This window comes from Tupaia chinensis, unplaced genomic scaffold (assembly GCF_000334495.1).
Source record: "Tupaia chinensis unplaced genomic scaffold, TupChi_1.0 Scaffold139833_1, whole genome shotgun sequence".
Lineage (NCBI taxonomy): Eukaryota > Metazoa > Chordata > Mammalia > Scandentia > Tupaiidae > Tupaia > Tupaia belangeri.
This window is the reverse complement of record NW_006199712.1, coordinates 508,057-521,409: the sequence shown is the minus strand read 5'-3', so window position 1 is coordinate 521,409 and position 13,353 is coordinate 508,057. Positions and strand designations below refer to the sequence as shown.

At 35.9% G+C, this 13,353-nt stretch overlaps 1 long non-coding RNA gene across 1 annotated transcript in view; it reads left to right on the top strand.

The window, feature by feature from the left end:
- Positions 1-12,545, top strand: part of LOC102476702 (uncharacterized) — a 68,470-nt gene extending 55,925 nt beyond the window's left edge. The window contains exons 2-3 of the long non-coding RNA XR_001371429.1: positions 10,838-10,932; positions 12,510-12,545. This is a non-coding gene — a long non-coding RNA (uncharacterized LOC102476702). The remainder of the gene's footprint in view (positions 1-10,837; positions 10,933-12,509) is intronic.
- The last annotated feature ends 808 nt before the right edge of the window (positions 12,546-13,353 follow it).

Sequence of the window (13,353 nt, the reverse complement as noted above, 5' to 3'; positions counted from 1 at the left end):
CCTTAGTAAATTGATAAATTGGTCTTTCCCCTACAACTTAGTGTCTTTTAGAATTCCTGTCTACAGAAAGGGAATATAAAATACAGACTAAATGGAGAACCATAGCCTAGAGCCAGACTACTACTGTTAAAATATTGATTCTATCACTTAGAAGCTTTTTTGAGAGATCTTGTGACTTCCTCACCCTTCTAGCTAGACATGAAAGAGTTCAGCAAAAAATCAGTAAATAACATCGTGCAAGATGCAAATAACATCATACTACAATTCCAATTGTAGTATGGAATTTCTACTAAAGAGTGTTGTGGATTTAATTATTATTTATAAATTGTGTATTATACCCTCTTAATAATATGAGGAAAATTAATAATAAACTTATGTAGACTATCTATCTATCTATCTACAGTCTGTGTGTATACACATATATTTCTAGGGAATTGCTGGAGATGGTTTTAAACATTTTCAAGCACACCATTACATATGAGAGTCATGAAAGGTAATCCCGATAACCATGCTGGGAGTACTTGTCATCGCTGAAGTAAAAGAATTAGAAGAGATGATGGTATTTATCCTCAGATTTTTAAATGGAAGCCTGGAATTCTCTTCTAGTTCTGTGAACCCAACACATAATTTGCGGCTCTGAAGGCTTTACAAAGACTTCTCTTTTCAACGGAATGGGTCTTTGTGCTGCTTTTGGGGTCCACACCCTGAAGATTTCTCTATGAGCAATTTGGTAGTATTTTATTGTTAAAGGGGAAAAATAGAAAAAAAAAACACAAACATTTTCTTTTCATTACAGGTACAGAGAATTGTATTGGGTTGAGGAGATTTTTCTGCCTTTTTTGGGAAGAGAGAGTATACTCAAGAACCTAGAGTCTCTAGAGATGAAGACATGGACTGCTCTGTGAGAATGCTATTCTTTTTTTCTTTTTTAAGAGTTTTTTTTTGCTACAGGGAGCATGCGCTCGCCAGACAGACAGAGAGAGACAGAGAGATAGAAAGCAAGAAATCACCCCCCAGGGGGGATGGCCACGCCACAATCCCTTCTCCTCCATTCTCCTCTCAGGATCTTGGGCATGCACACACACGCGCTTGGCATGAGTTTAAGCCACGGGGTCCAAGATGCGAACCGCAGTCGACTATGTGAGAGTCCAGCGACATAGCCATTACGCTAACTGCTGGTCCCGAGAATGCTATTCTTATTAAGCCATAACTCTCGTGATTCAGTCCAAGAGCATTTACATGATTGCAATTAAGACATGGAACCAAAATCATATAAAAATATTTAGTCTCTTTTATTTGCATGTCTAGAGAATCATGAGAAGGCACATCTCATAATATCTTTTAAAACTCTCTTTTCTACCTTTACACACTGCAGAGGGCTTCTGACCATCTTCATGCAAATCTTCAAGGGAAAAAACCCTCTCCTTAGTAAATTGATAAATTGGTCTTTCCCCTACAACTTAGTGTCTTTTAGAATTCCTGTCTACAGAAAGGGAATATAAAATACAGACTAAATGGAGAACCATAGCCTAGAGCCAGACTACTACTGTTAAAATATTGATTCTATCACTTAGAAGCTTTTTTGAGAGATCTTGTGACTTCCTCACCCTTGAAACAGGATGATAACATCACACTACAAGGATTTGTTGTAATGATTAATGAAAAGGGCTGAAAAAGACTTTGACCTAGAGTAAATACTCACAAAATAGTCGCTATTTTGTACTCATCTTGTTTTCTTCCCATCTGTTTAATTGAATGCCTGGAAAGCTTGAACTCTCCTCCAGGAAATGATATGGGAAGCAAGATTAAAAAGAGAATAACATGAACAGAATTTATAGAATATTACTATTAATACTTTCCCAAAATATTTCCCAAGAGCCCATGCAGAAAAAAAAAATTATGAGTAAATTCCAAAGTGAAAAGTTCTAAAAAGCAGAAATGATCTCTTTGTGATGTTATGCTCTGGGATTACTCACTACTGACTTGGAGAGACCCAATATTATAAAACTCTTCAGCACCATGTGCATGCCAAATAGCTCTTTTTTTTTTTTTTGGTTAAAATTTGTATCACTTTCCAAAAATACTAGGAATGCATCTTTAATCTTTTGCCTCAGGTGTTGTATACACAATATACAGTTCCTCACTTCTCCATCAATGATAGCCTAATTAAAGAAGGAATCTCCTACCCCCAATTATGTGCATTTCTTAAAACACAAAATATTATGTTTAAAGTCACAGGTGTCTTGGCACAGAATTATCTGTGCTGAAATTCAAATATTTTCATATTCAATCTTAAGATAAAGTACTAACACTTTCTCTAGGGAAATTTTGATTCCTGCTTCTAATTTGTACAAATAATTGATGGCTCATTAACAGCTCTGCAGGACCACTGCAAAACATACACAGGCATGAGAAAAACAACTAGATGTGACAGGGAGAATAGAGGCTGTGTCAATCATAATGAAAGCTTCCAATACATTCCAAATGAAAAGTTAGAAAACATTTTGGATAATACATTAGCATAAATAAAAAGAATCACATAAATTATGTCTGCTAATGGCGTTCATAATTTTGCAAAAATCACACAACAAAGGATTTTTATTTTTCTTTGTGTAATCTACCCAGAATTTTGCTTTCTATTAAAATATATTCATTCAAATGCCAGAACGAGGGCCAGCAGGTGGCATGGTGGTTAAGGTGCCAGATCCCATATGACTGACTGCCTGGTTTCACTCTCAGATCCAATGGCTTGAAAACCATGCCAGCGCATGTACATATGTGCTCAAAATCCTGAAAGGAGACTGGAAGAGAGGGAATCATGGGGTGGTCATTCCCTCTTGGGAGTGATTTCTCACTTTCCCTCTCTCTGTCTCTCTCTGGAGAGTATATGTACCTTATGGAAATATTTAAAACAAACAGAAAAAAGAGCCAGCACCACACCACCAATTTGTCAACATGGTGCCTGATCGTGATTTTAATAATTAAACTCATGTGATGAAAGTAATAATAAATAAACTACGTACGTGTCTTTTTCGGTATTTGAGATATAAGCTCTGCCAATTCAGTTAGCTTATTTTAACAGAGCAAAAAAAAATACATTAGAATACAATTTAAGAAATACTTTTCTTTTTTCCTTGAGGGATTTTTGCTATAGGGCATGTACACTTTCCAGAGAGACAGAGAGACAAAAAGTTGAGAAATCACCCCCCAAGGGGATGGCCACACTGCAATCCCATCTCCTCTTGGGATTTTGGGCACACATGCACATGCGCCCAGCAGGAGTTTTAAGCCACTGGTCCAGGACTCGAATTGCGACTACGTGAGAGTCCAGTGACTTAACCATTATGCCATCTGCTGGTCCCAAGAAATTCATTTTTTTTTCTAAGAATGGCATATGTAGATCTTTATTGTGTCAGTAGTTGGAATTTAATTGAAAGATGTGAGGCAGCCAATAATGCTATGATTGGACTTCTACCCACAATTACACATGTGAGCAAATTACTTTCTGCTTGCTGGGATTTCCAATTATCAGGTAGAGTACATTATGACAACTGAGCTTAGAAGTTGGGAGGGCATGAAATGTGGCAATATTCATTTAGTAAATTGAAATTGTCATCTTGTTTCTAAATACATTGCTCTTTTTACTCTTTTTGCAATGGCAATGTTTTTAAATGATAAAATGCAATGATAGCAAGTATAACAATCTTTTTTTGAGAACTATTTATTTAATTTTTTTTTTAATTAATTTTTTTCAGAAATTTTTGCTATAGGGCACTTGTACTCCCTGGAGAGACAGAGACAGAGAGACAGAAAGTGAGAAATCACTCAGGGGGATTGGCCACACTGCAATCTCTTCTTCATTCTCCTCTCAGGATCTTGGGAACGTGCCTGGTGTGTTTCAAGTCACTGTGTCTGGGACTTGAACTGCAATTGTCCATGTGAAAGACCAGTGGTGTAACCATTATGCCATCTGCTGATCCTATTATTATTGTTTTAAATTCACCAGAGGCACACACAGAGAATGTGAAGGTGAGAAAGCAAGCTGCCAGATCTGTGACTTGAACCATGGTTGATCTTGTAAAACATAAAGGGGTTATCTGAAAGGTTCTGGTAGTCACATTTACAGAGGAAATTCCTCTGTGTTGTCATGACATGTGCTGGAAAGGAAGTTTTAAGTTGCAAGTCTTTCTGTTGTTCGACCTTCCTCAGCCCTACCTCCCAATACGCTTCCCTCTCACACACCACACCCACTATAGAAATTATATGTCCCCCAATAGCATTTCATTTGTGTCTGAGCTACCGTCATCGACTTTTCTTGGACTACTTACACTGTCTAAATGTGTACCATCCAGGTAAACGGAACTTCAGTCTGAAGTGACCTTTATTTTATTTATTTATTTTTTTTATTTATCTGGTTTATGCCAAGTCATCATTTCAGAGGCAGCTCAGGTATTGTGACTTCTAAGAACTAGTTTCCTGAGTGCCTTTTGCAGGAGGTAAATCACCCTCAGAGCTTCGGCCTTTTGATTTAGCACTTATCACTCCATATTGCAGTTGTCTGTTGCGTCATTTATATCTCCCGTGAGGTGGAAGTCAGTGAGGGAATTATGTTTTACATTTTTATATCCCATTTATAGCCTATAAATGTGAGAATGATACATGACTTCCAACTCCTTTTCTCACTTTGACAATTTCATTTGCTTCCATGACTCCAGTGCCCATCCGTTTACTGAAAACCCTGCAATCGAATTCTTAGCCGCGGCTCTCTTCTGCATGGTAGAGTCGTACAACCCAAGAATACACTGAAAATCTCCACTTGGTTATATCACAAGCTCTTCAAAATCCAGTCCAAAACAGAAATAATAATAATAGCGTTCAATGAATCTCTATTGAATGCTTCCCTAGTCCCTGTCTCTGTAATGTCATATCAATCCATGCAGAAGAACAAAACAATTTAATGGGTGAACTCTGAGGCAGCCAAGTAATTCAAATATTCTGCTATTTGTACTAACTATAATCTTGGATGCTCGCTTTGCCTTACATGTCTTATATTGGAAAATGAAAGTAAAACCCTTCCTTGAAGTGATTTTTCATAAATGTTAAATTACTGAATACGTGCAAAATACTTAGACTGCTGCATGGCTAACAGTACATGGTCAATAAATATTACCCATTATTTCAATTCATCCAGTTATTCAAAGTAAAATCTTAAATTATGCCTTAAACTTTCCCCTCTTTCTACCTTTGCCATCAAATATACATACATTTGAGGGGATCTTCAAATAATTAATGGAAACTATGTTTTATTTCAAAAACCACTTGTGCACACATTTCACTTGTTTACACCAAAAAAACCCCCATACTTTAATTCAGTTTTTTTTCATGTAATTTTTAAAGTCCCCTTGTATGTGCATCAAAACTATTTCTGAAAGTTTCTTAAATTTTGGCACATTTCTAAGCTCCATTGTCATTGCCTTACTTAGAACACATCATTATCTTTTGCTTAGTTTACTCTGTATTACCTTCTCTTTCTGCTGCCCAATCCTCCTTTCTCTAATCTATACACCACATTGCATCAGTGTGACTTTAACTTGCAACTCAACACACCACTCTGCTGCTTAAAATCCTTTCAAATCTCCTTTGAACTTAATGTAAGTCTGTAATATTTACCTTACCTCCCAAGCTTCTTTAAGGTCTGCCGTTTGCCAATATCACACTTTTTCTAATGCTGCTCCTGTCTGCTCCCCTTGCCCTGCAAAGACCACAGTGGACTAGAATAGTTTTTTTGGTTTCTCTAAAACATCAGGTCTCATTAAACTCTCTGGCCTCTTGGTTTTTCAGTCATACTGTTTCCTCTTCCAGGAACACATCCTCCCCCTACTGTGCTTCCCCAGAGCACTAAGTTGGCCAACTCAACACAGGATCCCAGGTCTCTCCTGACACTTAGCCGTTCAGTGTCTATAATAATAGGATATATAGAATACAATATTCATTAAAGCAAGATCAATACCTGTTACTCCCTTTGTCTTGAGTGACTACTATGGTACTTAGTCATAATGAAAGTTTGATTAAAAAATAGATGAGTTAGTGAATCCAGTTAGAAAATCTTTAGCAAATATCTTCTCAATAAGTGAATAAAATTTTGTCATTTTTCTCAAAATAAAATATTATTTAGGAATAAACTGTGGCTGTAATAATGATTCAGGTAGTTATTATATGAGTTTAAGTATTTTGTGTAAAGTAAAATGTAATATTAATAAAACTATGACTTACATGTAACTGTTTCCCAGAAATATTTAGATGATTGAGAACCATGTTCTTCACATTACAATCAAAGCACATTATCTGATGAAAAAGGGGAAACTTGTATCATTAAAATTCTTGATTAAAAATAAGAACATAAGGGACCCGTAGATGGTTATGTCGCTGGACTCCCACATAGTCAACCACAGTTTGAGTCCCAGACCCATTGACTTAAAACTCACACCATGCATGCTCAGAATCCCAAGAGGAGAATGGAGGAGAAGGAATTGTGGCATAGTTATCCCTCCTGGGAGATGGTTTCTCACTTTCTGTCTCTCCCTGTCTCTCTGGCGAGCACATGCACCCAATAGCAAAAATATTCTTAAATAAATAAATAAATAAATAGATAGATAAATAAATAAATAAATAGATAGATAAATAAATAAATAAATAGATAGATAAATAAATAAATAAATAAAACACAGGGCCAGCACATGCTATAGTGATTAAGGAGGCTGGATCCCACATGACCAACAATGCGTTTGTAGTTTCAGACCTGGTGGCTTGATAGGCACACCAGGTGTGCATGCCCAAGATCCCAGAAGGAGGGAGAGATGAAAGAGAAAGGATTGTGGGATGACCATTCCCCATGGGGGATGCTTTCTCACTGTCTCTGTCTCTGTCTTTCTCTCTCTGTCCCTCTCCAATGAGTGCACATGCCTGCTGGCAATATTAAAAACAACAACAACACACACTTAAATTTTCTTGAAAAGTCAGAACTGACCGATACTGGGATCATCTCTTGAATTGGCTGAACCTGAATGTAAACTGATGCTCTGTTAGTTACCTGCTTCTGTAACTTGTTAGACTTTATCTGTCTATAAAATTGGATATCATCATACTGACTCACTCATTGATATAGTAAATGTTAAACATTTTAAGTTATGGAATGCTTGTATGGGGCTCAATCTAAAGTAAATAGTCAATAAAAGTTAGTAACTGTTGTTGTTAATATTTTTGAGACATTTTTTGCTATAGGGTATGTGTGCTCTCCAGAGAGACAGAGAGAGATGGAGAAACAGAAAGTAAGAATTCACCCCTCAGGGGTGATGGCTAGGCCACAATCCCTTCTCTATTCTTCTCTCAGGGTTTTGGGCATGCATGTACATATGCCCGGCATGAGTTTAAGCCTCCAGGTCCAGGACTTGAACTACAGTTGATGATGTTGAAGTCCTGCGACATAGCCATTACACCATCTGCTGGCCCCATGAATACTTATTTTTATTTTATGTCTGATCATTATAAGAGTTTCTCAATCTTTTCTTCTCTCTTAGCCTATGCTCCATAGTCACCTCTCTTCTAGCATAAAGCATATTCTGTTGGCATTAAGAAGGAGACTATTTGTTGGTGGTGTATGTCCTTGTGGCTGGCTATGTTCATAATCCCTTTAGTTCTGACTTATACCCATCCTTATGGCTATTCTCAAAACAGATAGCTCAATACCATGTTCTTTTCCCTTGGAGGAAATGAGACGCAAATCAGGGAACAAAGCCTATGCATTAAAGCACGTCATGATTCTATAATTACTTAAAATTGCTCTATTATTTACTAGCACAGGGGCTGACATGTGAGCATTTGTTTCAGCACATTTATAAAATATATGCTTTTAATTTTATTAGTGTAATTTTATATACCTGATGGGAGAGGATTTGTGCATTCTCAAATCATAAGAACAGAAAATTGTTTCCTTCAGACTCAGATTTTGGTTTATACCTAGAACTGTATGTTTTCTAGTCATTTCTTACACACAATGGAGAAAGAAATGTAGATGATATGTCTGCATATTTATTTTTTCCTCCTAGTATAGTATAAGTTGGTGTTAAAATATGGAGGGCACTGAATATAATGCTAAGGAGTTTTACAACAGGTAAGCAGTGTCTTCACTGGACATTTTCACACCAGTGCATCAGCAAGTAATAGGTCCTCAAGTGAAGAAAGATTTTGAGATAAACTGAAGGCAGTGGATATCATTTTTAATCATCTAAATAAGAAACTATGACTGTGACAGTGAAAGGGATGCAAAATACTTAAATTTTTTTATGGTTGGGGCCAGCAGGTGGCATGGTGGTTAAGGGCACTGGACTCCCACATAACCAACCTCAGTTTGAGACCTGGGCCTGGCAGCTTTCTCTCTGTCTCTCTCTTTTTTACTTTGTCCCTCTCTGGTCAAATTAAAAGAAAGAAAGAAAGAAAGAAAGAGAAAGAAAGAAAGAAAGAAAGAAGAAAGAAAGAAAAAGAAAAGAAAGGAAGAAAGGTAAATAAAATAATTATTTGTAAGAAACTTTGAAAATAACTTTCAGAGTTAATGTCAATGGGTTGTGGCTATTAATTTTACATGAGGTTTGAGGGTAAGAGGAAATTGAAAATTGTCAGAGTTTTATTGAAAATACTTTGATATCGCTAGTGAGGAGAGGTAACAGAGAAGAAGTAGATTTTAGGTAAAAGATCTTTTCTTTTTGAATAAAATTGGACTCATGAAAAAAATAAGGTTTTAGTGTCATCCTCAGATAAGGTATACCTAATATAATTAGAGTGGATATAATTCTCACAAGAACTGTGATAGATTAGTGAAAGGATTAGAGTATCTCGTGTTAAACTTTGAGGAATATCTATGTCAAAGGCATTCTCATAGCTATTACAGAAAAAGCACAGAGACAGAAGAAGGCAAAAAGAAAATAAGAAGAAAAAGATGTGGACCAGGTTCAGAGACGAGTCGGTAAAAAAATGGAAATAATTTCAAGGACAAGGAATTTTATGACCCAATGATACAGAAAGTGTACTTTACTGTAAAATGCTGGAAAAAAATCTAGTGTTACAAAATAGTACTCATCTAAAGGAAGAAAACATGACTGAAGGTTTGACTTGATTTTAAAGAAAATCTAGTGATAAAAATGTTAAGTTAAAATACTACATATTGTTTCCTATTATTAGTGTAAAAGGCTTTGTGCCTTAGTGATATTTTATTTTATTTGTTTATTCACTTGACTTTGATATTGCAACCACAAAGTTCATTCATTATTTACTATCGGCAATGCAGAGTTTCTGCAACTGCACCTAGGGGGAATAAGCTTTAAAAATAGTACAGAATACTGCTATGTCTAAATATCGTTTTTTTCTATTTCCAAGTACAAAGCTCATCAAACAAAGATAGAGTCATATTTTTTAAATAAATATGAAAATTAAATATCTTTTTTAAGCAATCAAAATCTGCCTTTATGGTTATTTTTCTTTCTGGGAATACAATCAAGATTATTTCAGCATGTGTTTGTAATCATGCTAATCTGGCCAAACTGCTGTTAATTATTTTATAAAGATTTTGTAATTTGTCGTGTTGTATAAAACCTCTCCTGTACAAATTTGCTGAGGTAAGTATTTATTATATTTAGGGAACACAGAACAACATATAAAATATTTGTGAAGAGTTATTCATCTTGACTTCAAAAATTACTAATTGCGTGAGAGACATCTTATATTTCATAAAAACTTGAGCTTCACCATCTGCTCCAGTGTCTGTCTCTTATGTTGAATTTTATGGTTTGTAACAATTAGAGAAGTATTTTTTAATAATCAAAATATTTGCAGTAAAATGAAAACACATGTGCACACTGAAATTCTTTCTGTATAGGCTTTGATTGTTAGAGTCTGTTATGAAGCCATATGGAACTGAGTAGAAGAAAGACAAAACTAAAACATACTTGAATCTTTTATGTAATACGTGAAGCTTCTTTGTAAAGTCCCTATTTAGCTATTTTATCAGCATTTACCACCACTAACAGGAGTCTTCTAGAACTGTGCCATGCCAGGAATTTGGCACAGCACAGCCCAGCACCTGAGCTTAGCAGAGGAGTCTCGCTGTGGAGAAGGACTAACTGCATGCAAAATCACTCCATGACTTCATGCTCCTTTATCTTACCTGACTCCTTGAAATCTTCACTTTCTCATCAACAGAACATGTCTAACCATCATTTCTCCTCTGTAGGTTTGTTTTGGATTAACAAAAAAATGTACATAAAGCACTTAACTAATCACGCCAGTTCTCAGTGATGGAGGATTATAATGATGATGATGAAAACAATCCTTTCTTTCCTAGGAAAACACAAAACTCCACATTCAGAGGACTTTACATCCATCAAACAGTAACATGAATCTCTAGAAAAGCTGCTTTAATGTGTAGGCTCAAGTAAATCATCATGGAAACCCATTTTCTTGCTTTAAATGGAAGATTGCATGGCCTATGTTCTTGGCTCAATATGAGGGGTCTTCAAAAAGTTCAGGAAAAATGTGTATTATGAAAAAAACTATCTATAGTTTTTTTTAAATGTGCATCTAAATAAACTTGTACTTTATTTTTTTTTTTTCTGGTAACTTTTTCAAGTTTCCTTATACAATTAGTGATACTGACAATTGCATAAAGGGAAGGAGTTGTGGAGAAGAATGTTTAAAAGGCATGCCAAGTGATTGCGGCCAGAGATGGAAAAAGAATAAAACTGGAGAGAAAAGACTTTTTTTTTTTTTTTTTTTTTTTTGTCATCAGATTGGCTCCAGGAATAGAAAGATTTTTCCCATTTCTCTTGAATCTACTAGACACCAGCAGGCTGGGGGCTGAGGGAATGCATTGTCATCCTGAGGGTAAGAACTGAGAGTCCCAGAATCCATACCCTGGTCATCATGTGTTCTCAGGTTAGACAAAGCTGCTTATCATTGGAAAGTACCAGGATGTCCTTAGACACATGGTGGGGTTCCCCAACACACAATAGTCTCATTAGACATCCAGCGTACGTGAGGTGGCACGAGCACTGAAAACTTCTCTGGGCGTGGGTAAAGTGTCTGTAAATGGCTCACCAAGAGACTGCAGAGCATTGCAGAATATGGGCAGAGGTCCTTGTTGAGGTTAGAAGTGTCTAAACAGATTTGGGTATAAAGAGTCGTGTAGACTCCTTTACATTTATTTACACCCAATAATACTTGGATTTGAGAACTTCTAAATTAAAGTACTTTATAGTTAATTTATTGTACATTTTCTTTAGAATTGTCACAATAAGAGGTGGCATCATGGTTAAGGTGCTAGACCCCCACAAGGCCAACCATGGTTTGAGTCCTGGACCTGGTGGCTTGTTTTCTCTCTCTCTCTCTCTCTCTCTCTCTCTCTCTCGTGAGCATGTGTGCCCTGTAGCAAATTAAAAAATAATAATAATGATGATAAATAAAATTAAATAATTCTTTTAAAAAAGAATTGCAGGTAGAAGATATAATTTTCTTCTCCTTCTGTTTTTCAGTATAGGAAAATGAAACTTGGCAAGTAGCCAAAATCAGAGTTAATAAATAACAGATCCAAAACTCAAATTCAAATCTTCCTAACTCCAAAAGCCATTTGCTTCCTATTATACTGTTCTGACCTTATGAAAGTGCTTTGTAGAGTAAAAGATGTTATGTAAGTGCAAATTTTATCATTTTATTCCTCATTTTTTGATCTTTTATGGAAATGATTCACAAACTTTTTTAGATCCTAGTTTCATTTCATGTCCATTATAATTTTTTAAATATACTTTTAAGCACTAAATGACCTTGACTTAATCTCAAAAAAATGCATTGTTTGAATAATTAATATGATGGTCATTAACAGATTACTTAATGTTATATTTTATCCCTGCAATTATATATTATAACATGCATTTTTATTCCTGGAAACACTACCTACCTTTAGTGACTTTTCAATACAGTTTAATAAAAGTAATCCATCTACAGAGTTATTAAATATTCGGACATAACTAATTCTCAAACTATTGGTTAGTAGCTTAAAATAATTTTCTAGAGGGTGTGTGCTCACCAGAGAGAAACAGAGAGACAGAAAGAGAGAGAGAGAGCTGAGAAAGGATACCCCCATGGAAGACGGCCACATCATCTCCTCCATTTCTCCTTTTAGGATTTTGGACAGACACACACATGCACCTGGCGTATTTTTTAACCCTCTGGGTCCAGAACTTGAACTGCCCAGTTAGCCATGTGAGATCTGGCTCCTTTAACCACCATGACACAGGGTGACTCCAGGTCAGAAGTTTTAGTAGATACTTTTAGAAAAGCTTGAGAAATATGATGGGCACATGTGTCTGTGCCTCAAACCCCAACAGGATGAAGAAATGTAGGAGAACAGGTTATGACATGGCCATGTCCTCTTTCTCTCTCACTCTCTGTCTCTCTCTCTCTAGTGAGCACATGTGCCTTCTGGAAGAAAAGAAAAGAAGAGAGGGGAGGGGAGGGGTAAGGAGAGAGGGGGCGAGCAAGAAGAGAAGAGGAGAAAAGAGAAGAGAAGAGAAGAGAAGAGAAGAGAAGAGAAGAGAAGAGAAGAGAAGAGAAGAGAAGAGAAGAGAAGAGAAGAGAAGAGAAGAGAAGAGAAGAGAAGAGAAGAGAAGAGAAGAGAAGAGAAGAGAAGAGAAGAGAAGAGAAGAGAAGAGAAGAGAAGAGAAGAGAAGAGAAGAGAAGAGAAGAGGAGGAGAAAAGAGAAAAGAAAAAAAGAAAAAAGAAAGAGCATAAAAAAAGCACTAATACATGACCCATGACTCATCCATGAAATTTTGATTTAACTTTTTACAAATGAAAACAGACAGTAATATTTTTATTTTAAAAGCTTGTCAACTAATGCTATTAATGATCATCCAAAGCTGAGAAACATTACATGAATTTATTTTACTGCATGGGATTTTATTTTTTTATTGACTCTGACTTATAAGTCCATGTGATACAATGCTTATTAAAGCATATAAAATATACTTTATCAGAATTTTATTGGAGTTTTTTTTTGCAGTAATTTCTTAGTAAAAGATGTTTAGCTATTAACAATTCATTAACATTCTTCGTTTTCCTTCATGCTATTTAATAAATTGTGCCTTCAAATAATTGACCAGCCTTCACTTTGAAAACTTTACATAAAAGTGCTTCTCCTGTCTGTTCTTTGCTGAAGTACAGTGATATTCTATCTTGATTACAAAATATATAGATTTGTAAGTGTTGGTGACTTCCCAAAAAGTCTCTTCTCGTGTGTAAGCTGTCTGA